The sequence below is a fragment of the Ambystoma mexicanum genome, chromosome 2q (assembly GCF_040938575.1).
Source record: "Ambystoma mexicanum isolate Mex_15411 chromosome 2q, UKY_AmexF1_1, whole genome shotgun sequence".
In the NCBI taxonomy this organism is placed as follows: domain Eukaryota; kingdom Metazoa; phylum Chordata; class Amphibia; order Caudata; family Ambystomatidae; genus Ambystoma; species Ambystoma mexicanum.
Window position 1 is genome coordinate 656142797 of NC_090924.1, and position 26167 is coordinate 656168963.

At 48.4% G+C, this 26167-nt stretch overlaps 1 protein-coding gene across 2 annotated transcripts in view; it reads right to left on the reverse strand.

The window, feature by feature from the left end:
- Positions 1 to 26167, reverse strand: part of ATF7IP2 (activating transcription factor 7 interacting protein 2) — a 763479-nt gene that overhangs the window by 518801 nt on the left and 218511 nt on the right. The gene's annotated exons all lie outside the window — the stretch shown is intronic.

Here is a 26167-nt window from a genome sequence, read left to right on the forward strand (position 1 = left end):
CCACCGTGTTGTCCGTCATTATCAGGACGTTCTTCCCTTGTACAGCTGGCAGGAAAGCCTTCAGCGCAAGTCTGATGGCTCTCAGCTCTAACAGGTTGATGTGTAGTCTGGACTCCGATGGAGACCAACGACCGCTGATGGACAAGTCGTTGGCGTGGGCTCCCCACCCCGTGAGTGAGGCATCCGTGACTACTGTTATCTCTGGCCAGGGTTGCCAAAACTGTTCTCCTTTCAGAATGTTCTCCTGACAGGCCCACCACTGAAGGTCTCGAGCCACCCTGCCGAGAACCTGAAGAAGATCTGTCATTCTCCCTGAGAATTGTGACCACTGAGTCCTCAGTGCCCACTGGAGGGATCTCATTCTCAGGCGAGCCTCTGGCACAAGGAAAATGCAGGATGCCATGAGGCCTAGCAACCTCAAAAAGTCGAAGGCTGGGAGACGTTGGGCATGCTGGAACTTGGTAACCATCTGTAGAATATCTTGAGCCCTCACCTCTGGTGGCGAGGCTTTTCCCAGGGAAGTATCCAGGATCGCTCCTATGAACTAGAGTCTCTGCGATGGTATCATTTGTGACTTCTTTAAATTGAGGGAGAAGCCCAGTCTGTGAAGGAAGTGGCACACGTGATTTAGCTGGATCCGAGCTTGCTCCGGAGAAACAGCCCTGATCAGCCAATCGTCCAGGTAGGGGTAGACGTGAATCCCTTCCCTCCTTAGACTTGCAGCCACTACCGACATTAACTTGGTGAAGACCCTCGGGGCGGAGGTCAGCCCAAATGGCAGCACTCGAAATTGATAGTGAGAGTTGCCAATTGCGAACCTCAGGTATTTCCTGTGTTTGAGATGGATAGGCACATGGAAATAAGCGTCCTGAAGGTCCAGAGATACCAACCAGTCCTGGAACTGAAGGGCCTGGAGGATCTGAGAAAGAGTGACCATCTTGAATTTGTCTTTTCTGAGGAATTTGTTCAATTCTCGCAAGTCCAAGATGGGTCTCAGTCCTCCGTCTTTCTTCGGAATGAGAAAGTAAGGGGAGTACCAGCCCTTGTTCCTCTCCGCTACAGGTACCGGTTCTATGGCACCTTTCTCTAGCAGGTCCAAAATTTCCTGCATGAGGAGCGGATCTGGAGCTTTCTGAGAGCTGATCCCCGGTGGATGACTCTGAGGTATACGTAGGAAAGGCAGGCAGTAACCTTGGGCGAGTGTTTCCAATGCCCAAGCATCTGACGTGATAGCCTGCCATACCGTCAGATGTTGAGTCAACCTGCCTCCTACAGGTGTCCTGTGAGGGGAGTCCTCAGAGTGGTTTTGGGGCGGCTGATGCAGATCCCGATGGTAAAGAGGCACCTGCTGTTGCTGCGGCTTTAGAATATCTACCCCGTCCACCTCGGGTAGTTCTTCTTTGACCCCTTTGAGCCGGTCGTCCTCTACCTCTTCCGAATGCGGAGTAGAAGCGAAAGGACTTGCCCCTCGCAGAGGTTCCTGTGGGACGAAAAGGAGTCTGACGGATTGCAGCTCCTAGGGATTTTGCTGCAGCTTTTGAAGTTTGCAGTTTCTCTAAACTGTCATCCGCCTTTTTCCCGAACAAAGAAGAGCCATCGAATGGCATGTTCAAGAGCCTGGCTTGCACATCTGGGGCAAAACCCGACTTTCTCAACCAAGCGAATTTCCTGGTTGATGTACTTGCCGCCATTGCTCTGCTGATACTGTCAGCCGAATCAATGCCCGTCTGGAGGGATTCGCACATAGCGTCTTTACCGTCCTGTATAATATTCAGGAACGCATCCCTTTCTTCTCCCTCCGGGATGCAGTCAGCCGCTGTAGAAGCACACTCCCAAAGTGTATGGCTGAACCTAGCAAGGGTGCAAGTAGCATTAACAGACTTTAACGCCATGCTACATGCTGAAAAAGACTTTCTTTGCCATAGCATCATATTTTTTATCGTCCCTGTCCTGTGGGACTGTAGGATAAGCCGTCTTGACATCGGTAGAGGATGCTGCTTGTACCACCAGACTTTCTGGGGATGGGTGTTTAGACAAAAACTCTGGGTCTGTGGAAGATACCCTGTACTTTGTAGACAGTTTTTTATTTACTGCTGGTATTACATCTGGGGTTTCCCAGTTTGTCATGATCTTTCTCTGAAGAGCTTTATGAAAGGGCACCACAGGATCCTCTTGTGGGCCTTTGTCAAGAATATCTGTGAGGTCATCTTGTTGGAAAGATTGTGAAGGTGCAGACCACCCCATGAACTCTGTAATCCTGGCCATTAAGACTCTGTAGGGGGTTTCAGCATGCTCCCCCGGGTCTGGCTTAGCAAACTCCACCTCAGGGGAAGTGTCTAACCCACTTGCCTCATGTAAAGAATCATGAAGATCCTTTAATCTGCGCTCTTCAAAGGAAAATTCCTCTCTAACTGGGGTTACAGGTCCCTGTAACTCAAATGTGTCTTGTTCAGACAATTCACCCTCTTCTAAAATTGAGGATATAGTTCTCAATTGTTCTGAACTCATAAAGGGAGTAAATCCCATTTCCAAGGCAGAGGGTGCCGAACTTGTCATTATTGGCCTCGAAAGCGTCGATGTCGTCGACGCCGACGTCGAAGGCTTCGAGCGTGGCGTCGAAAACAGAGGTGGAGGCCTCGAGGACCTAGACAGAATTGGAATTCTACTCGACAATATCGAAGCCATCGACGTCGAGGGCCTGGGGATAGTCACTGGATGTGTGGTAACAGTGACTTTTCTTGGCGTCGACGCCGGTGTCGAGGCCGGCGTCGAGTCGACAGACCCGTGTGTCGAAGGTCCCCTCGACAACGGCGCCGAAGACATGGACCTCGACGGGACCTTCGTCGACGGCGTCGACGGAACCTTCGAGGAAGGTTTGGAGGTCATAGTCCTGCTCGAGGGTTCGAAACGCGCGCGAGAGGTTTCTTTCGCCGGGTACTGCGACTCGCGGCGTTTTTGACCTTCGGGTCTTTCGACCAGAGCATCGCTCTCGGCAGTCTTCGAGGGGGTCGAGGCCGCTTTCTCGAAGACGCTCATCATATTCTTTCGGAATTCCTCCCATTCAGCCCGGGAACTATGTTTCGTGGGGCAAGGGATTCTTTTTGGCGAAACAGAGGAAGAGGAAGACGGAGAAGGGGATCTTCGACGTCTCCTCTTCGAGTGCTTCGATCTCGAGGAGTGATGAGACCCACTCCGAGACCTGGAGCGCGAATGGTGACGAGGAGACGAATGTCTCGACTTCGTCGACGAAGAAGAAGCTTTAAAAGTCTTACCTTTCTCCAGCTTCCCCCTACGCTCCTTCAGGGCCTTAGCTGTCATAGACATACAGTCCTCGCATTCCGAACAATGGTGTTCAGCTCCCAAGCACCACAGACAAATTCTGTGAGGATCGGTCAACAACATCTTTTTCCCACAATCTCGACATTTTTTGAAGCCGGATCGAGGAGTTGTCGGTTCCGACGAGGAAGCCATCGAGTACGGATCGAATAACTCGAGGTAAATAGGATTATCTGACTAAGAACTGAGCAACGGTATTCCGAGGCACAGAGTAAGCGCGGAAAAACGGAACTGTACAACGGACGCTGCGCGCGGCCTTTATAGGCAGGATGGCGTTGAACGTCGATACGGCGGCTGTCGAGGGACATCGACTCGAAGGACGTCGATGCGCAGCGCCCTCTAGAGAAACATTTTTCCGAGGCCAGCAGAGCTGGAAGGAGATATCTAAGATGAGGAATACGTCGGAGGACACAATCCCTTCGAATGTAATTTTTGCTCTTGTGGGGTTATTAAGGAGTAGTTCCAAGGAAATATCTGCACCTTACATATATTCCAATGCTTTAATTTTCGAAGTACAAATAAAAGGTATTTGTTGACAAATTCACATAATTTGCTAAGATTCGAAGTAAACTATTATTATTGTTTTCTTCCAGGTATTTCCGATACAGGCAACAAACCTTCCACATATAATGAGCGTGGACTGGGATTAGTCCCAGTTTGTGCCTAATTATTAAAATCGGAACCGTCATGGGCAGGTTGAGTATTGGTTTCCAAAATTTACCTTCATAACTGTCCCAGTATCATTTTGTTCTCCAGCATTTAGTTTCGGAACTATACAATAATATTGGTAAAACCTCCTGTTTGTAATACATTATAATCGGCAAAATCAAAAATGTACAATACTTGTCATTAATAATACGTGCTTGCGACACTGCAGTTGCCAAATTTATTTTTAGACTTGTTTCATAGGGTAAATCTGCATGATTATTTATATTCACGCCCAAATATATGTTGTGTGAAACAGACTGTAGTTCCGTGTTAATCAATTTCAAGCAGTTTTTAACTGCTCTGTGTTTAACATTTCCGAATTGGATTATTTGAGTTTTTTTTAGTATTAATCATCATCATGTTATTACAGGCATATTTTTCTAATGCCAACAGCATATTGCGTAGCCCACTAGGAGTTTTCGATATGAGGATAAGGTCATCCGCATACAATAGGTATAACATGACTTTCCCAGTTTCGGTGAATCACAAAAACAAGCCTCCAGTTCCACACCCACCTCGGATATAAAAAAGTTGGAGAGCTGAAGCAAGGATACAACCCTGCTTGAGCCCTCTTGAAGTACACATGGGGCGTGATAACGTGCCATCCTGACTCAGTCTGATTTGTATAAACGTGTCTGTATGAAATTCCATTAGCCATTTTAGGATGTTCCAAGGACATCCCCGATTTATTAGCTTCATAAACAATTCTCTCAGTACAGAATTGAAAGCTGTTTTGAAGTCCAAGAAAGCTATGAACAGGGGTTGTTTTTTCTGACAATTTTGTGAGATGATGGAGTTGAGGGTAAGTAAGTTTATACCTTCCCCAAGACCCGGAATAAAACCAGTTTGGTAAGGGTCCTGGAGATTAGTCTTAATTAGCCATTGATTGAACTCATGCAATATTATGCGTGCAAAGATCTTACCTGGACAATCCAAGAGGGCTACGGGTCTATAAGAAACAGGATCTAATCTGTCCCCTTTTTTAAATAAGGGGACTAGTATTGATTTCTTCTAGGATTCGGGCAGGGTTCCGCTCATCATTACATCCCTGATGATAGTATTCAGGATAGAAGCCCATAGTAGCGGGTTTCTTTTGATCGTACTGTTATTTAAGCCATCCGGCCCTGCAGCTCTGGAAGTACTTAGTTTATATATGAAGTATATTATATCTTCTACATCAAAGGGAATTAGGTGGTTCCAATTCAGTTTAGGTATATCCATAGAGAAATGCAAAAAAGGAGAGGTGTAGATTTTATTAAAATGCTCATACCAAGCGTGTTCTGATAGTAAGTGGATCTGAACGGCTGCTTGCGTTTTGGAAGTAGCTTGATTTAATAATTACCATATCCTGCCGTCGATTTGGAGGCCATGTTAAAGAGCATATGTTCGCTATCCTGCTGGTATTGTAAAGCTCTCCTCCCTCGCGGCCGGTTCTTATATACCAATTTCAAATGCTTAATTTCCCTCTGTCTTTCTAATAACGGAAGATGAGTGAGACTCCGAATGGATCGTCAGAGTGGTTTTCCTATCTTTAACAGTACGATGAAATACATGTGCATGTTTAAAAGTATATTTTTGAAAGTGTGAATGAGTTGGATCAAACCTTAACATTGTTTTTTCGAATAACAAATGCCACTTTGGGCTAAGGGAAGATCATTAAATTCCAACAAGGTCGAATCAGTCCAATCTAATACGGTTCCTGGCATTATTTGCCATCACGCATCTTTCATATTTATTTCCCTGTGTTTCCACATTGGACATTTTCCATTACCATTTCCAGCTCCTTTCCTGTAGCTCTCTGGCCGGCCTCTCTTGACTCCCACCTGCAAGGCTAAAAACCTCGGTCATCTTCGACTCCACACTCTCCTCTCATCGCTGAAGTCTCCAAGAAGTCACTACCATCTGCACCTCTTCTGAGGTATTCTTCCTTTCCTCTCCTTCCCCCAGAAGCTCACCGTCTCCAGAGCTCTGGTTCTCTCTAGGCTGGACTATTGCAACAGCCTCTTTCTAAATCTGCCTGCCTCTACTCTCCGCCCTCTGCAACTCATCCAGAACAGGACTGCGAGACTTGTCCTTGGCCTCAAGCCCAGGGATCGTATCTCTCCATGACTGAAATCTCTGCACTGGCTCCCAGTGGTTGCGAAGATCAAGTTCAAAACCCTCTGCATCGTCCACAAGGCCTTCTGGGGCCTCAATACCTTCAACTCTCTCTTCCTAAATATCTTCCTTCTAGAGCTTTTCGCTTATCCGCCTCCAACTCCCTCAGGGTCGGTTGCTTCTCCAAGCAACAAGTTGGTGGTAGATCTCTTTCTTTGGCCAGTGCCACCTCCTGGAACAGCCTCCCTGCCTCCCTTAAACTTGAGGAGAACCATCTCCGGTTCCGCAAGCTCCTCAAAACCTTTCTCTTTGCTTCTGTCTTTTCTCCTCCTCTCCTCTGCTGACCTCCCGGCTGTAACCGGAACCGCAATGGCTACCTGGTCACCCTCTGATCTCGGGCCCAGTTCCCTTCCCCGCCATCATCACACCCCTGCACTTGGGACTGTTTCTGTATCCCTACAGTTCCCCCCACCAGCCCTTGACACCGGATGTCAGCACTTGCCACATGCTGGCCGTTACTTTACTTATCGTTATTATCTATTTGCATGCACTGCACTTTCCCTGCCCCCTTCCCACACACTTGAGCGATCTGAATGACACCTGGCCTATTAGGATCGCTGTTTGTCCTCCCTTTGTTCCCCTCCCTTGACTCGTCGCGCCTTGAAACACTTGTGTATAGTCGTGTTATAAATGCCATATCATACCATTTCAGACATAATTGGTTATGATCGCTAAGATCAGTCCACTTGACCGTTAAGGAATCAATTATGTAATTATGTTTAGAAGATTCACATTAGTATATATATATATGGGATACATTACTCACCGTAATCGTATTTCTGATGCTTGTATCTGCTTAGATTCACATGCTGTGCATAGGCCGACATCTAGTGGAAGCTGCGGAGTATTACAGTTTGTTTTTCGAAAATCGAAAAAGGGCGTCGACACAGGGCGTGCCAGTAATACTATCCCTAGTGTGACGTCCACTGTACCCATGATCCCTCACGCGTCTAGGATCCCCAGATTGTGTTTTTCCTGACATGAGGTAGCATGAGGAGTAGCGTGAGTACAGATAGTCCAAGCAGATAGACAGAAAGGTAAGACTACAAGCAACCATGCGCCTTCTCTCGGAGGGGAGGAAGGGTGGGTCGCATGTGAATCTAAGCAGATACAAGCATCAGAAATACGATTACGGTGAGTAATGTATCCCTTCTGAGGCTTGTGGAATCTGCTTAGATCACATGCTGTGCATAGATTAGCGAGCAGTACCAGAAGAAGGAGGTGGGATGTGAGAAGGGTCATGAGCAAACAGGTGTCTTAGAACCGCTTGTCCCACTTGTGTATCTGTCTTGGAATGAGTGTCAATACAGTAATGCTGAGTAAAAGTGTGAATAGAGCTCCAAGTAGCTGCTTTGCAAATGGTGTCGAGGGGAACATTTGCAATGAAAGCCAGAGTGGCCCCAATGCCTCTAGTAGAGTGGGCCCTTGGCGTAAAAGGCAGAGTCTTTTCAGAAAGAGAGTAACACAGCTGTATACAGTTGATAATCCACTTAGAGATAGCGCCCTTAGAGACGCGATCCCCCTCTCTGCCTGTAGCTACGGAGACAAACAGTTGATCTGTTTTCCTTAGCGGTCTGGTTTTATTTACATAGTATAAGACCGCCCTACGCACATCTAGGGTGTGTAGTTTCACCTCAGCCGAGCTTTGTGGGTTTTGGAAGAAAGCCGGAAGCTCGATGGACTGGTTTACATGGAACTTGGATATGAATTTTGGTGAGAACCTAGGGTGTGTGCGTAAAACCAGTTTGTCCTTGTGGATAGTAAAGAAAGGATCTTGCACTGACAGTCTGAATTTCACTGACCCTTCTTATGGAGGTAATGGCTACTAAGAAGGCCGTTTTATAAGTCAGGTGTTTGAGACTACTTTTATGCATGGGTTCGAAGGGGGGGCCCATGAGCTTAGCTAGCACCACGTTGAGGTCCCATCCTGGCGGTGGGTTCGAAATAGGAGGGTGAAGTCTCTTTACTCCTTCCATGAAGGCTTTAACCACTGGTACTTTCCACCACGAGACCCTGTTATGGGATGTGGTGTAAGCCGAGAGGGCTGCCAGGTGTACTTTCAGAGAGTTAAAAACCAACCCTGCATCCAGCAGGTGGAGCATGTATGTTACAACGTTGGAAGGAGTGCAATCAACCGGGTTGATTTGTTTATTCTGGCACCAGATAACGAATCTTTTCCACTTGTCAAAGTAACAGTGTCTTGTATTTGGTTTCCTGGACTCTTTTAGAATGTCCATACACCTCTGTGGTAATTTGAGATGTCCAAACTCTATGACTTCAGGAGCCATGCTGCTAGGTTCATAGAGTTGGGTTCCTGATGCACTGTTTGACCTTGTTGCTGGGACAGAAGGTTGTACCAGGCTGGGAGTCTGATGGGCTCGCACACCGCCATCCTGCGTAGGTGTGGAAACCATGGTTGTCTCGCCCACATGGGAGCAACTAGGATGAGCGTCATTGATTCCTTGTTCATCTTGTACACCACCTTCCTGATGAGGAGTTGGTGGAAAAGCGTACGCAAACATCCCTGACCAGTTCATCCACAGGGCATTCCCCTGGGAGTCCGTTTGGGGGAACCTGGATGCAAATACTGGGCATTGTTTGTTTTCGCTTGTGGCGAATAGGTCTATAGTGGGGAAACCCCACTGAGAGAAGAGATCTTCTACTACGTCTCTGTGAAGGACCCATTCGTGTTCTTTTGGGAGGGAGTCTCTGCTTAGAGCATCCGCTAGGGAATTGAGCTCCCCTGGAACATGTTGCGATGACAGGAAGATGTTCCGTCTGAGTGCCCATATCCATATTTTCTGGGCAAGCTTGGACAGATTTGGCGAACGAGTCCCTCCTTGCTTGTTCAGATAGAACATGGCTGTCGTGCTGTCCGTCCTGATCTGCACCGACAAGTTCAGTAGATGGGGCTCGAACGCCTGCAGCGCTCGGAATACTGCCAGAAGCTCTAGCAGATTTATGTGGTTCTTGGCTACTGAGTGAGACCAGAGACCCTGAGCTGTGTGGTGGAGATGGTGAGCTCCCCACCCAGTCAGGCATGCATCTGTAGTCACCACTGCCTGTACTTCGGGTTCGTAAAAGGGTTTCCCCTTTGCGAGATTCTCTCTTGTCCACCAGTGTAGGCTCTGTACGAGTGTTGGCGAAACGACCACTAGATCGTCCCACTGACCACTTGCCTGAGACCACTGTTTCGCCAACCATTCCTGCATGGGACGCATGCGCAGACGCGCGTGGGGGACCAGGTAAATGCATGACGCCATCATGCCCAGTAACCGCATAGCTTTGCGTACTGTTATCTGTTGACCTGACTGATAATGCGGAATTTGCAGAAGTATATTCCGAATTCTTTCTTCCGAAGGGAAGGTCAATTCTTTCTGAGTATCTAGGATAGCTCCTAGAAACTGTTTTGAGGTGCTTGGCACCAGACTTGACTTTTTCTCATTGATAGAGAAGCCTAATTCGTGGAGGAGGTCGATAGTCCTCTGAATGTTTGATCTGCAGATTCCTGGGGTTTCCCCCGTTATGAGCCAGTCGTCCAGATAAGGGTACACTGGGATTGCCTCCCTGCGTAGGTGTGCAGCTGCCACCGCCAGTACCTTGGTGAATACCCTTGGTGCTGAAGCTATCCCGAAGGGCAGTACCTTGAATTGGTAGTGGCGACTGTCCACCTTGAAGCGCAAGTATTTTCTGTGCGCCGGGAGCATGGAAATATGAAAATAGGCATCTTTCATATCCAAGGTTGCCATGTAATCCCCCTTTTTTAGGAGTGGGATTACCTCTTGTAGCGTGGTCATACAGAATTTTTGGGGCTTGACATACTTGTTGGCAGGCCGCAAGTCCAATACTGGGCGCATTGTTAAATCTTTCTTTGGCACAAGGAAGTAAGTTGAATAGATACCCTTGTTTACCTGGTGTCCTGGGACGAGTTCTATCGCGTCCTTTAGGAGCAGATTGTAGATTTCCTCGAGGAGGATCTTTTGATGTTCTAAAGAGTGGACTTTTTGTCTTGGAGGGTGGTTTCGGGGACGTTGCAGTAGTTCTATACAGTACCCCTTGGATACCGTCGACAGCACCCATCTGTCGGATGTTATCCCTTCCCATGCCTGGGTGAAGCTGGATATTCGTCCCCCTACTGGGGTTGCATGGGAAGGGACCCTGAAATGAGCGTCACTGCTTTGGTGGAGGCGTGCCGCCTCCTTTACTGGGGCTGCCTCTGCCTCTACCACGTCCTCTTCTACTAGCCCTACCATACCCTTGGGTAGACTGTTGTGAGTTGGTGTTCCACTGTGTACCCTGGGTGTGGGAAATATTTATTTCCTCTATTGGAATTTTGGCCGCGGGGGCGACGAAAATTGCCGTTCCCTCTTTGGTTAGGTGGTTTTGTAGTTAACTGGCCAAGGGATTTGAGGGTGTCGAATTCCTCCTTAGCGTTTTTTAGTGCGTCCTCGACTGCCTTTCCAAACAGGAGATCACTTCCCACTGGTTTGTCTAAGAGTGCAGCTTGTGTTTCTGCTCTGAATCCCGACTGCCTCAACCAAGCATGTCTTTTGATGACAGTCCCCTCTGCAATAATTTTGTCTGCGGCGTCTAAAGTTGCTTTTAAAATGCAGCCTGAGACGTTTCTTCCCTCTGCACAAATGCGAGATAGCTGGCTCTAAAGGGGTTCGGGAGCGGAATCTATTAGTGCTGCCACTTCTTCCCACTGATGGCAGTTGTAGCTGGCCAACAGTGTGGTGGAATTCGCGATTCTGGTTTGGTAGGCTGCCGTGGAAGCTACTTTTCTACCAAAACCATAGAGTTTCTTACTTTCCTTGTCGGGGGGAGCCTCCGAGGAAGATAATGGGGTTCCAGCTCTCTTGCGGGTGTTAGTTACGACTAGAGAGTCTGGCTTAAGTTGGCCTCTAATATATAGAGGGTCCGACTGGGCTGCTTTAAACAGCTTCTCTACTCTAGGGTTTACAGGTCTTGTCAGGTTTGGGTTGACAAGGGATGGTGCTATTCTGCGTTGAATAGATTTCAGGATGGGAATGGTCTGGGCTACTGTCTTCCTTTCCCCTATTAGTTCTTTCGCGAAGTCCCTCTCTTCTTGGACACCTTGTGTGTCTATGTGGAAGTGGTTAGCTGCCCGAGAGAGCAGTACATTCAGTAGGGGCTGATTATCTATTGGGGAATCAGACACTGGGGCTTCCCTTTCGACTGGTGAGTCCATTCTGAAAATATCTGGGCTATTTTCTGGCTCATCCTCGTCTTCGTCCTCCCCGTAATAATCTGACACTGCGAGATCTTCTGGTGTCTCAAAATCCTGGCCCTCTATAAGGGAAGAGTCTCCTTGGCCTGTAGGGAAAAGGCAAGAATAGGGTTGGACCTCGAAGGGGTCTGAAGCCTTTAAAGGTGTCTCGACCCGGGGCCTTTTATTTGAAGGGATAGGGTCCCTTGAACCTGAGGGAGAAGATTCCTGAGGGTTTAAAGCTAGTAGTTGGTCAGGGTGTCTTTCGAAGAAATTTGCTAAGGAGGACATCCTTGACATTACTCTGTCAATGTCCTCGCATGACCAGAGTTTTGAGCTTGGGGTGACCTTGCTGGAACTCTCTATGGACTGTCCCTGAGAAGACTTGGACGGGGAAGTCAGTTCTATTGTTGTGGAGGATTGTAAGGTTTGTTTTCTTTGTTGCTTACCCCCTTCCCCGTGGGTGGAAGTGTGTTTACCATTTCCCTTATTTTTCGACGCCTGGCGTCGAGGATCGGAGGTGGAATCCCTGTGTTTCGAACTAGGCTTCGAAACTGGGCCCTCCTTACTCCCAAGTGATGTACCCTTTCCCTGGGGTGCAGGCTGGGGATGGAAGTCGTGTTCGTCTCCGGACGAGTGATCTTCCGTGATGTTAATGGGCGAGGCACTATGTGCAAGTGTGGAGGCTTGCCTGACGTCGTGCGGCGACCTCGACCGGGACCGCCCAGAGGACGTCCTTTCGGACCGCTCCTTCTGTGCCTCTTTCCGAGGTTTCGACGACGTCGAATCTCGGGTGGCTTTTTTGTGTTTAGCGTGTGTATGTGTAACGCTCTTGTCGCCGGGGGACTTCCCCATAGTCGCCGGGACGGACGACCTTCCGAGGCCGGGGACGTGCGTTAGGCTGTCTTTCGACGCCTTGTTGCCCTCGCCGTCCGAAAGTCCGGCGTCGCTGCCGTCGCTGAAGGTACCCTCCGCCTCCATAGCTGCTAGCTTGGCGTGGTGGGCCCAACGCTTGGTGGAGCGGTCCTTAAGAGTTTTGGTCTTAAACCTGCTACAGGCCCTGCAACCCGCCTCGGGGTGGTCTCTGGGCAGGCAAAGGTTGCACGTAGCGTGCTTATCTACCCAAGGGTATTTCTTATTACACTTGGGGCAAAACTGAAAGGGCGTACCCTCCATACGCGCCTGTGGGCAGCGGGCAAGTGTGTGTAGGTAAGAAGGTGTCTATAACCGAGTGTGGAAGTGTACCACCCCCCACTCTCCCTACTTGTAGGGCCGAGGCCAGCGGCCCAGGCCCGAGCCGAGGCGGAAGCCTCAAGGCCCAATCCGTTGGGTTTCGACGTTGATCTCCTCCCCGGTTCGGCGTCGAGATGCTGATCGACGTAAGGGTGACAAAACGGGGCAAATTAGATTTAGTTTTAAGTGCAAATATGGCAAAGCCAGGGAACTCCGATGAAGTGCTTCCGACCAGAATGGCGGAAAAAAACAATCTGGGGATCCTAGACGCGTGAGGGATCATGGGTACAGTGGACGTCACACTAGGGATAGTATTACTGGCACGCCCTGTGTCGACGCCCTTTTTCGATTTTCGAAAAACAAACTGTAATACTCCGCAGCTTCCACTAGATGTCGGCCTATGCACAGCATGTGATCTAAGCAGATTCCACAAGCCTCAGAAATATATATATAAAAAATCAGTAATTGTTCGATGATTCATTATGCCACATATGATTAGCAGGAATAACTCCATTGATGGCTTCGTTGAGCATTGCAAAATGACGCTCTTGCATTAACTGAGCCCATATCATCTCTTCTTTATACAGTGAGTTGCCCACTGGAAGGAGATGAAGATTCAGGTCCCCAGCAATTAGTATGAAATCTATAGTTTCTTTCAACAGTAAAGAGTCAAGAGCAAGAGACACATTCTCAAAGAAGGCTTCAGAGTGTAAATGGGCCCTACCTCAATCAATATTTACTATAAACAAGGTGTAAACATTTATTTCAATTTTAACTTTCTGAATGAATGGAGATGGGGAAGAATATGCTTGGATTTTAAAACCTTTGGAAACTCTCGCTGCGATGAGTAATCCAGCCATTGCACGGCCTCTAGGCTGTACCATAGCAGGAGTAACCACAACAGCATATCCATCCCAGATAGGAGCATCAACCAGCCAGCCAGTCAGGTCCCCTGTAACACCACTATAACATATTGATTCAGGTCAGACCCACTTGTATTGATAGTGTTTAAATCCTCGAGTGGTCCAGGAGATCAGATGAATGGAATCTTCCACTAAGGATGGTTATGCTGGTTGTTCTGTAGTGTCCCATTTTACTAAGCCATAGTTTTTCAATGGTTTTCTTTGAGGCATTTCGTTCTCAACATTAGTCGCAACTTGCTGCACTTGAAGCACTGTAAAACCCAATTCATGTAAGGACATTATTTCCTCCCATAAGATGCTGGCCACAACACCAGAATTAATATACAAACATGCATTAGAAAGATTATCCCCCTCAAAGAATTCCACTGCATCTACATCATTAGATCTTATACTTGCCAATTTAGGAATGTTTCGGCATATATTAAAGATGCTCATTTGATTGAGGTCCAATTTAGGATGGGGATTAACACAACATCTTTATAACAACTGATGACAATCTTTGAAGTGCTGTTGCCTATTCGATTGCAATTTATTGCGATTAGTAGTGTTCAATGGAGCAGACTTCGGTTTTTCTTGTGTCAAGTCTCGTTGATGGGATATAGACTGCATAGGCCATAAATTACCAGTAGAAGGCCTATACGGACCTACCAATGTTGGTTGATAGGAAGGGGCAGCCATCTTGAACATATCAAAACATGCGAGATCTTGAGATTTATTCTGACCACTTTGAATATATTCAGCTACCGATTTTCTTATTTCCTCACAGATCTCACAGTCAGTTATTTCAGTGTGTGGCAATTTTTGGTTAATCAGTCCCCCAGAAGCAACTGGCTCTACTCTAGAATCAGTCGTCGCTGGTTGTGAGCTCTCATCAAGATCTTTTAATTGCCTAGATGCTATAATCAGATCATCTAGGGGTTTATATTTCAACAGATTTTGCTTTGTCAATGAGGGAACACTCGTCACTATTAGAGAGGATTCTTTGGATTCATTAGCTGGATGTAATAAAGCGGTTGTCTTATTCCTGTGATGCTGGTAACATATTAATAAATCGCCTCGTCTTGGCTCTTATTTTAGCTCTTTTATAGAGGGAAATTACATTGTTTGCACATCTGCCTTTGATCGGCAGATCTTTTCTTAGTGTCCGAAATTGTTTTTGTCTCCATTTCATTTTTTATTGAAAATATGCCAAAACTGGGATCTCACTGACTTTATCTGTTCATTTGTAGATTGAGAATTTTCTTTAGTATTTGTCACACTATTCACAGCTAAGGAAGTTTTGTGAGATATGATATTGTCTTATGATAGAGGAGTAGAGGTCACATCAGATTCTGCTAAAACGTTTACCTGAACAACTGTAGATGTTTTTTGGACTTCAAATGTTTGAGTCCTTACATTATGCAGGGACTTCTGATCATTGGTTTGCGTTTCTGCATTAGCTTGTACACAATGCCTGAATATTTCATACATGTCCAAGGAGGCATTCTTTCTATTCTGATCATTTATTTGTGACTTTGCCTCGGCTAGTTGGTTCAAAATGACCGTTTGGTTATTGAGTTTGTGATCCATCATTTCATAAAGTCTAGCCAGAGTGAACAAGGCGGTATTCATGGCTGCTGTTAGAGTGATTTAAACTATCACTATTGTTTGGAATTATACATTCCGAAGCTCTAGATTCCACTTGAATATTTGAATTTGCATTTGTTGAGTTGTGTAGAGAATTCGGGTTGTTCCGCGATGGGTCAATATTACGAGGAGTTGGTAAAATGAACGAAGGCTGTTGTGACACTGATTGAGACACAAGAGGGAGAGATGGACTAAAAGAATATTGGCACTGAGTTTTTGAAATCTGTAACATTCCTTCATTTCTAGCTGACAAAATAGATACTTCAGCCAGAGCCTTAATGGGGGATACTTCCCCCCCGTTTGCATTAAATCATCCAAATTCGAGTGTATGAATTGAACCTCATTAGATGCTTCATGAGAATTGTTGCTTGTATCCATGAAGTCTAATGCCTCCTCATCTATTTGGCCTATTGTTCTTAGTGAATGATATTGTTCCCTCAACCTGAGCTAAGCAGCTACAGTGCATGGCTTATAGTTGGCCTCGTTAACAGAACATGATGGATTTAATTTAGGCATCAAAGTCAATGGGTTAAATGATTCACATGGAGCCGAGGTATCTTTTGCAGTTAGCAAATTTGATAAAGGATTGCATTGGTTAAAAACTAACAACTGTTGGGTCTGAAATTCCCATTTCAGCACCCGGAATCTTTATTTTCCACATTAACATACTTGGTTGAAAGCTCTTGTTTCTTCAGACTGTGTAAAACTGTTGACTTGTGTTGGGCGGACTTGGTTCATGCAGTGCACCACGGGATTACAGAACAAACGTATGTCTGCTCCCCCGGTTGATTTTGTTCGAAGAGACCAAGCCGCCATCTTTTTCGCAGATGCTTCAATAGATACACTTTTGTGTTTTGGAGTAGTAGTCTCTGTAATAGCGAGCCTATCCTTGTTTCCGGGCATTCCGGTTTTTAGGGTGCAATTTATAGGAAGAAACGCTTAATGAGTAGTAGGCAATAAGCCTTTTACAACATTTTAAAAAAAAAAAAACACAAACTTAATGTTAGCTGAAAATTAAAAGTTAGTTCACACACAACAATGCAGTAAAACAAAAATAGTATATAATAATAGTTAACATGTATGATAAAATAAAATATAACTTAATTGATTATTAATAGCAACTCACAATTCAACCTCGAGTAATAGAATGATATAATATACTCTTTTCACCAACCGCCAAACCAGCCCAAGAAAAGCGCGTGCACGGCTAGATATAGAATTCTGGGTAGTGGAGGCGGTGCCTGCACACTTAGAAGTATTTCTCAGAAAGCACGCCAAAGTTCCAAGGAAACAGGCAAAAGCACGATCCAGACGTTAATCTAAGTTCCAAAGAGAGACAGCAGTTTATGCAGTGCTTATTTAAGTAATAAATATGTCGGCCCCGCTCTCCCACCTTACCCGCAGTAACTCCAGGTGACTGCTCTTAACAAAACTGCTCTTGTGAAAATGCGTGTACGAAAATGCGCGTTCACCAGCAGCAAATACGATGCAGGGAGGCGGGGAGGAGCCTTAGAGTCTTTGAATGTTTTTTTCCCTCAAATGTTCATAGGAAAATCCAATCCAAAAGTAAACAAAGTGAAATATCCACTACCATTGTAAACCGTGTGTGAGGTCCTGCAGGTAACTGCTCTTAACAAAACTGTTGTTGTGAAAATGCACATGCAGATGAAGTATACTGTAAGATATTGAAATAAGAAATGCAAAAAATGAACATTTTTATACACAATACACACCTGAAAAGGCACCTCCCCCCCAATTATGAGGTTTACGTTGATTGCGCTTAAGAAAACCTTTCTTTTAAAATAAAGCCAAATTTAACAGTTGCACCACCGGCACGCTTTGGCTGTTTATTTCAGTGTTTATTTTTAAGTCTGAGGATTATTTCTGGTAGATGTGGCAATCTATGGAATCTATTTAAAATTCTAGAGTTGGTTTCATTTTATCTTAACCCCATACCCCCCACGGAAATCCCATGACACAATTTGGGACAAGAAACCAGCTATTTTTAATCTAAATATTCTGTAGTAAAACAAGAAATTAGATACTGGCAGTGTGTTTACAGAAAGCAGAACGCAACCCAACTACAATTATCTGACTTGTTTGCATTCACAATATATCCAACTTATTTTACTCTAAAAATGGGATCTTCCAACACCTATGGATACTGAAAACAGTACTTAATTCTCGGTCTTAAAAGCTCACAACTCAGAAGAAACAGTTCAATAGTATAAGAAAAGAAATTCTATTGACAAGTTACTAAACTGTAAAACGAAATCTTGTGTCGCCACACGATAGCCCCATATGCACTCCTAAGGAACCTAAGTTCCAAGTCTGTGGTAAATGTAAGGTTAGAAATATAGACAATCATTTGTTAACTTTAAGTAGAGAGGTTCACTATCCTGAAATTGAGGGAAGAATTCAGTTATGTATGCAACATTTAACTGCCAAGTTTGTACCTTTGACTGGAACTTCATTAGCACAAATGTGTGTATTGAGTTCATAAACAAGAATGCTTAATACAATTCGTACAGAAAAAAAAAAAAACAGAGTGCACTATCAGAGAAGTGAAAGGTGAATATGAAGCACCGACCAAAGGATTCAAGCGTAAACATTATGCAAAATAAATCAAGGTGGACTAAAAATTTCATGGAGTTCCGGGACCTAGATTATATCTATAACGCGTTATGTAACTTCCTCTTACCACGCCAGGCAGAGCGCTGCAATCAATCACCAAACGCGAATGTGCCGCCCTCTGACCCGGATGTTATTGTTTCCATGAGGATACGACACATGCGTACGAGTGCCGCTTACCGCCATCTTGGTGTGGGACATGTGTGTTAGCTAATGACTTCCAGATCTACAGCTTGCCGCTTGGATGTCCGTAACGTGGTACATCTAAAGGCGGAGTCAAGCCATGGAAGATGGAAGTCATATTATTGATATCCCTGTGCGGGACCTAAAAGTGGTCAGATCGAAAGATTCAGACAGGAATCTCATGTGCACATTGTTACGGGGGAAGTGCAGATCACATCTGCTCAAGCTCCCAAGTCTGCCATTAATAAAGGATAGCATACTTGCCATCCCGTTATTTAGGATGATGGAGAACATTTCCAAACAAGTAATTCACAAAAAGGAACAAGTTACTTACCTGCAACTGTTGTTCTCCAGCATGGGTCTGGCATGGATTCACATGCTCGTGAATATTCCCCGTCGTCAGGATGGGAATCTTCGGTAAAGAAAAAATCAGTATTGTTTTGTTTCTGATCTGTCTCTCTTAGTAGTAACCAATCACTGGTCTCTGGGTCATACTGCCCCCAGCCAATGACTGCCCTCTCCCTAAGCCCCGCCCCTGGCAGCCATCCTCAGATTTGGTAGCACGTAAAGTGGCAGTATGACCAAGTGAAGAGCCGCAGAGGGGTAGGAGGGAGGGTTTGCATGTGAATCCATGCCAGACCAGGTAAGTAACTTGTTCCTTCTCTAGCATGGGGTCTGGCATGGATTCACATGCTCATGAATATAATACATAGCAGTACACACATGCACAACCACGGGAGGTGGCAAAGGCTCAACATTAAGCATTACTTAACATTACTTAACATTAAGCAACACTTACCTCCTCACCAGGCCCACGTTCAGGTGAACGGGTTGCGCAGCACTGCCTGGCCGACTCTAGACTCCTCCCTGGAATCCTGGTCGACGCAGTAGAATCTCGTGAAGGTGTGCGTCAACCTCCACGTAGCAGCCCTGCAGATGTCCAGCAGGGGTACACCAGACAAGAACGCCGTGGTAGCAGCGATCCCTCTGGTCGAATGGGCTCTCGGACGGCTGGGCAACGGTCGGTTGCCAACCGGTGACAGTGCATGATGCAGCCGGAGAGCCATCTGGAAATGGAAGCCTTTGAGAGAGCCTTCCCTTGGTTCACAGGTCCAAAGTTCACAAACAGCTGTGATGTCTTCAGAAAACTCTTTGTGCGGTCCACGTAGAACTTCAGCGCTCTAGCTACATCCAGCGAGTGCAAAGTCCTCTCGGCCGGCGACAAAGGCTACGGGAAAACTGGTAACACCAAGGGCTCGTTGAGATGGAAATCCGACGGCACCTTGGGCATGAATAGGGGTGCGTCCTCAGCACCACCCTCGTCTCGTGAAAAGTCAAGTATTGAGGCTTGCAGGATAGAGCCTGAACCTCTCCCACGCGTCGTGCGGAGGTGATGGCCACAAGGAACGCTGTCTTCCACGACAGGAACTTCAACGGAGCCGAATGCAAAGGCTCGAATGGCGGGCCCATGAGCCTGGTCAGCACCACGTTGAGCTCCCATGCCATGGCTGGAGCCTTCAGCGGCGGGAACGATCGGAACAGTCCTTTCATAAACTCCTTCACCAGGCGATGAGATCACAGTGATGACCGTCCTGCAGTTCTGGTGTATCGGGAAATCACTGCCAGATGTATCTTGATGGAAGCATGACCTAGTCCAGCTTTGGCCAGCGACAGTAAGTACGGTAACACTTGAGGGGCCGTAATCCATAGAGGGTTAATCTTCTGTGCACGGCACCAGACAGAGAACCTCTTCCACTGGTGTCCGTAGCACTTGAGAGTTGAGGACGCCCTGGCCTTTGAAAGAACCTCTCTGCAGTCCGCCGGGATATCGTACCCTCCAAACTCTAGTGCTGCAGGAGCCAGGCCTGCAAGTTCAGCGACTCCGGGTCGTGATGAAGGATGGCGCCTCGCTCTCTGGAGAGAAGATCTGCGTACGTCGACGGTTTGACTGGTGGGGACGCCGACAAGTCCAGAAGGTCCGGGAACCAGATCTGCCTCGGCCATGCTGGTGCGACGAGGATCATCCTGCACCGGGACCTCTTGGGCTGGTTGACAAGTCGCAGTAGCAACGGCAACAGAGGGAACACATACAGGAACAGGCCGTCCCAGGGGAACGAGAAAGCATCGCCCATGCTCCTCGGCTGGGGAAACCTGCTGGTGAACCTCTAGCACTTTGAGTTCATCGCCGTCGCGAACAGGTCGATCTGGGGTTTGCCCCATCGTTGGAAGAGTCGATCCACTTGATTCAGCCACAGTTCCCACTCGTGGCACGAACGCATCTCCCTGCTGAGCGAGTCGGGGATTGTGTTTGTCACTGCCAGATGAAAGGGTGCCAGAAACATCCCCTGGGCAACGGCCAAGTGCCACAGATCCTGGGCCTCCTTGGACAGGGCTGGGGATCTTGTTCCTCCCTGCTTCCGGATTTAGAACATCGTGGTGGTGTTGTCGGTGAAGATCCTCATCACCTTGCCCTTGAAGGACGGGAGAAACGACCTGAGGGCCCAGAACACCGGTCGGAGCTCCAGTATGTTGATTTGGAGTGTCCTCTCCTCCAGGAGCCAGAGGCCTCTCGTGTGAAGATGTCCGGTGTGCGCTCCCCACCCCTCCAGGGAGGCATCCATCGTCACCTGGTGTGCTGGGGTCTGAAAGTCTGTGCCCGCCGCGAGATGCACGCGGGTGCCCCACCACCAAATCGCTTGCCGGAATACCTCGTTGAGCGAGATCTGAAGCTGCCCGTCGCTTGCGTCCAATGGGCGTCGAGGAACTCCTGCAGAGGGTGCATCCGAATCCTGCACAGGCGCACCAGGTAGATGCATGAGGACATCATCCCTAGAAGGGACTTGGTGGACCTCACCCTGGCCACATCCGTGGCCAGCAGACGCTGCACCTTGCCCAGGATGGCCTTCGTCCTTTCCTCCGACGATGAGGCCAATCGTGCTACTGTATCGAGCCTGGCTCCCAGAAACAGTGCGACCTGCGACTGAGCCAGGATGGATTTGGGGAAGTTGATGGAGAATCCCAGGTCCGTGAGCAGCCAGACGGTCTTCGCTGTGTGTTCGATGGCGAGCTCCCTTGTTCTTGCTCGGATGAGCCAATCGTCCAAGTAGGGGTAGACGTGGATCCGCTGCAGCCGCGCCGCCACTGGGCACTTGGTGAATACCCTGGGCGCCGACTTCAATCCGAATGGGAGGGCCTTGAACTGGTAGTGCCGTCCCTGGACCACGAACCTGAGAAACGTTCGGTGTCCTTTTAGTATGGGGATGTGAAAGTACGCATCCTCCAAATACGACGACGATAGGAAGTCGCATTCCTCCAGCTGGCCCAGCACGTGCTGGAGGGTGACCATCCAGAACTTCTGTGCCTTGATGTATCCGTTTAGTCGACGCAGGTCCAGGATGGAACGCCATCCTCCTGTCTTCTTTCTGACGAGGAAGTATCTTGAGTATACTCCGGAGCCTCTTTGGGACGAGCTGGATGGCTCCTTTCTTGAGCATCGCCCTTACCTCTAACAGCAATTGAGGGATGTGGTTTTCCTTCCTGGCCACGGGAGGAATTCGGGGGCACTTCTTTAGAAAGTCCAGTGTGCCCGTGGGCCAGGGCATCGAGCTCCCACACGCTGACGAACTTCGTTAGCCGGCCTCCCACCGGGGTGCTTCGGTGGGGGCCCGACGCAACGGCCGGTTCAGTCCTGCTTGGAAGCGGCCTTGCCGCCTTGGCCTCCCTGGCGACAACGGCGAGATCCACCTGACTTGCCTCGTCCTCTGTAAGCTTCTTGCGACGAAGAGTGGGCTGCCTGACGGTACGTCGAGGAGCCGCCGCCGAATCCTTTGGAGGCACCTTGCTTGCCTCCGGAGTTCCGAAAGGGCAGCCACCGTTGCTACAGAACTCCCAAGGCCCAAGCCGTCTCTGTGTCGGTCTTGATGGCCTGCAGTGATTCATCCACTGTCTTTCCAAACAGATTGTTCCAGTCGAAGGGCATGTCCAAAACCTTGGCTTGCACGTCTTGGCGGAAATCCGTCGCCTTGAGCCACCCCCGCCGTCTAAGGCAAGCGCCGTTGCCCAACTGGCGGAAACCGGTGACGGCAATGTCCGTGGCTACCGTTATGGTGTGGTCCGACGCCACCTCACCTTCCTGTAGGATCGCCAGGGCCTCTGCCCTCTTGTCGTTCGGAAGTCCAACAGGGGGGTGATCTTGTACCACAATTCCCTGTCGTAGCGGGCCACGATCGCTAGGGCGTTGGTTGCCTTAATCGTCGTCGTCGCAGACGAGATGACTCGCCGTCCCATGGCGTCCAGTTTCTTTCCCTCGCTGTCCGGTGCGGAAGTTGAAGATGAAGCCGATACGCCCCTCCACCCCCTGATTTCTTCTTGGCCGCTGCCGAGACGACCGTCAGGCAAAAAGGGGGCGGCGTTGGGGGCCCGGTACTTCTTCTCGTACCGGTCGCTCTTGGCAGGCGTCGTGGACGGGTTCTTCAGAAGCGCAAGTCCCTCGTCCCAGATGTCATCTAGCAGAGGCACCGAGAGGACCGTCTTCCTCTTGGCCTTGCGCCGTTGGTAGAGGAAGCCTTCCTTCTTCTGCTCTTTGGGGCCGAGCTGGAAAAGCTCGGATGCCCTGGCAATCATGGCGTAGAAGGAGCCAATTTCGTCGGGTGGGGAGGCCCGAGGAATCGGGATGGGAGATCCGTCCCGTCGTCACCACCGTCGTCATCCGACCCCGTCGTGGCCGCATCTGTTCCCATGTCATCCCCAGGGACAGGGGACGGAGACAAGAGCTGCAAGGGCTGTGAGGGCTGAAAAGGCGGGGCCGGATGAATCCTCCTCCTCTTGTTTGGAGGGCTTCCCGACGGGCCCGGATCTGGGTCATCCGTCGGGGGTAGAGGCAATCTCGTCCTGATCTCCGTGCATAAGGATTGGATTGCCATCAAAATTGCTGCCGAGTTGTTCTGCGGCTCAGGCTGCGACGGGCGCGATGGTTCCTCTACTGGAACCTTGTCGGCGCCACCCTCGCTCTCGTCGTCCTCCTCGTCTGGATCCTTCCCGTGGGACCGGGCCTCCTCAACGTTCCTGTCGAGGCCCTCCAAGACTTCAACCAGCTCCTCCTCGGAGGCTGTGTCCATGTCCGTAATGGCCAACACCCCCCCTCTTTTTCCACCGGGGGCTTCACAGGGGTCTTCTCGATTGGGATGAAAAGAGGATTCCCTCCGTGGTGGCAGGGAAACTCTGGGCCCCGAGGTCGCCTCCACTGGGTTAGCCTCCACAGGTGGTGCCAGGGCCATAGCGACTTCCTCGATAGAGGCCTTAGCCGGGTGAATCAAGGCCTTCACCACCTTGTGCGTGCCTGCAGCCTTCACCTTGGGGGGAGGGTCACCGCCTCGCTCCCCCTCGGCTGGTTCCTTCGAGCTCAACCGGGGCCTCTCCAGAAGCTTAGCCGGGTTTTCGGATTTCCTCTTCCCAGAGCCAGAGCATTGGCTCGTGGTTGATGGCGCCGGTGAGGATGCGCCCTGCCTGGCAGCCCAGGAGCCTGACCGTTCGGCGCTCCCGGTGCCCGCGGACTCGCAGTGCTTTGCCTTCTGTTGGGCCCCCGTCACCGGGGCGCCCTCACAGGATTTAGACCGCTCAGACTTCTCACCTGACAGGCTCTTGCCTTCCAGCCAGTTGGCGAGACATGTCTGACGATCCCTCATAGTCCGGTCCGACATGTTCATGCAAAATGCACAGTCCTTCTCCACGTGCGTTTTGTCTTCGTGGACGCAGTAGAGGCATCTCGAATGCTCGTCCTCCTTGAACACATTCTGCAACTTGCATCCAGGGCAGTTCCTGAACAGCATGGATCCGGGTGTCGAGCTTCCCTTTTCCTGTGCCATGTCCACGAGGTAGGCCTCAGAAACTTCTGGAACCCTCCAAGAAGCGTAACTCGATGAAAACTTCACCCTTGAGGGGCGTAGAAAATTCCGAAACTGGTCCCCGTTGATCAGAAGTAGAAACTGTGGAGCTTGAGGCTCGATTGACCGAAAAAAAGAGATAAAACTCTTTGAAAAAATGCAGTAAAAGCTCGAGAGCTATAGCACGAGGACTCCCAACACTTGAACGTGCGGTAAAAATCTGAGGATGGCTGCCAGGGGCGGGGCTTAGGGAGAGGGCAGTCATTGGCTGGGGGCAGTATGACCCAGAGACTAGTGATTGATTACTACTAAGAAAGACAGATCAGAAACGAAACTGATACTGATTTTTTCTTTACCGAGGATTCCCAGCCGGACGACAGGGAATATTCATTAGCATGTGAATCCATGCCAGACCCCATACTGGAGAAATCAAAAGCTAACAACCAGAGATTAGCTATCCATAAATCAGAATCAAGTATGCCTAACTCTTTCAAGGCCAGATGTTTGGTGTCACTGTATTGGACCCAAACAATGTGGCCCAAATATGGCTCACTAAGTGGCAATAAAATGTACCTTGTGTATATAGTAGCATGGTAGGAAGGCATATGTTTTCAACTCCTCTGTTAGCCAATGGTGAAAGATGACAACCTCATGAAAACCCTGTTTGGGAATATAGGGAGGAAAGCAGAACAAGTCTGCTCGGGTCCTCGTCTTCCCAACCACGGGGGCTACATAAAACACAAAATATTCACATCATGCACAGAGCATATTCAGTTAATAACCAATTTTGATCATCATATACAATTGGTCCTCACAATCTCAGGACTGCTCATACTTCAGGCCAAGACTGGCAGTTCAAATCTGATCACACTCTTAGTGTAGGAGAAACATGTATTACTGCCGTCATTGGGGCATTGGGTTACCGGGCCCTCAGTCAACGTTCACACTCTGGATATATCTTACCATAATGGGGCCGTTTAACAAGGGGGGTCCTGGGAGTCCCTCTGCCAGACATTAGTCCTGGTTACGAGAGACTTACCCAGAGTCTTTAGCTCACTATCTTTCACAAAGGTGCTGGACTGCCCCAGGGCAGGACAAAGACTGATATGTTTGGGATATTTCTTCTTTGTGAAAGATAGTGAGCTAAAGACTCTGGGTAAGTCTCTCGTAACCAGGACTAATGTCTGGCAGAGGGACTCCCAGGACCCCCCTTGTTAATCTACATATTTAAGTAACTTTGGGTCTCACCCTAAGTTACTAGGGGAATCCAGACGTGGACCCCTTGCTCACTATTCTTAGAGAGGCACAGATCCACCCTACTGATGAGGTCCAACCAGACCGAAACACGTGTCTGGGGTTTCTGTTGGTACTCTTGTTCAGAGGAGAATTGCCTAGCATTTCGGTGCTGGACTGCCCCAGGGCAGGACAAAGACTGATATGTTTGGGATATTTCTTCTTTGTGAAAGATAGTGAGCTAAAGACTCTGGGTAAGTCTCTCGTAACCAGGACTAATGTCTGGCAGAGGGACTCCCAGGACCCCCCTTGTTAATCTACATATTTAAGTAACTTTGGGTCTCACCCTAAGTTACTAGGGGAATCCAGACGTGGACCCCTTGCTCACTATTCTTAGAGAGGCACAGATCCACCCTATTGATGAGGTCCAACCAGACCGAAACACGTGTCTGGGGTTTCTGTTGGTACTCTTGTTCAGAGGAGAATTGCCTAGCATTTCGGTGCTGGACTGCCCCAGGGCAGGACAAAGACTGATATGTTTGGGATATTTCTTCTTTGTGAAAGATAGTGAGCTAAAGACTCTGGGTAAGTCTCTCGTAACCAGGACTAATGTCTGGCAGAGGGACTCCCAGGACCCCCCTTGTTAATCTACATAATGGGGCCGTGTCATAACAATTCACAAATCCTCAGTTTCCACAAACCTCTAGACATAACACATCAAATCAAAATCATAGTTCATGCCTCTAGGACTAAGGCAGTCAAGTAGATCTATCCATACGATTTCTCTTTGCTGGAGTTTTCTCACTAAGCTCCATTTCACTTGCTCAAGTATCACGCATTTTAATTGCGCCACAGAATGTCTGGCTTCTGAAAAATGCATCGCTACAGGTGACTTCGGACTCTTCAGACGGATATTAGATTTGTGTTCCGCCCAACGTGTTTTCGCTTTCCTAGAGGTCATACCCACGTAGTAAAGGCCACACGGACATTTCAGACCATAGATAACATTCATCGAGTCGCAGGTA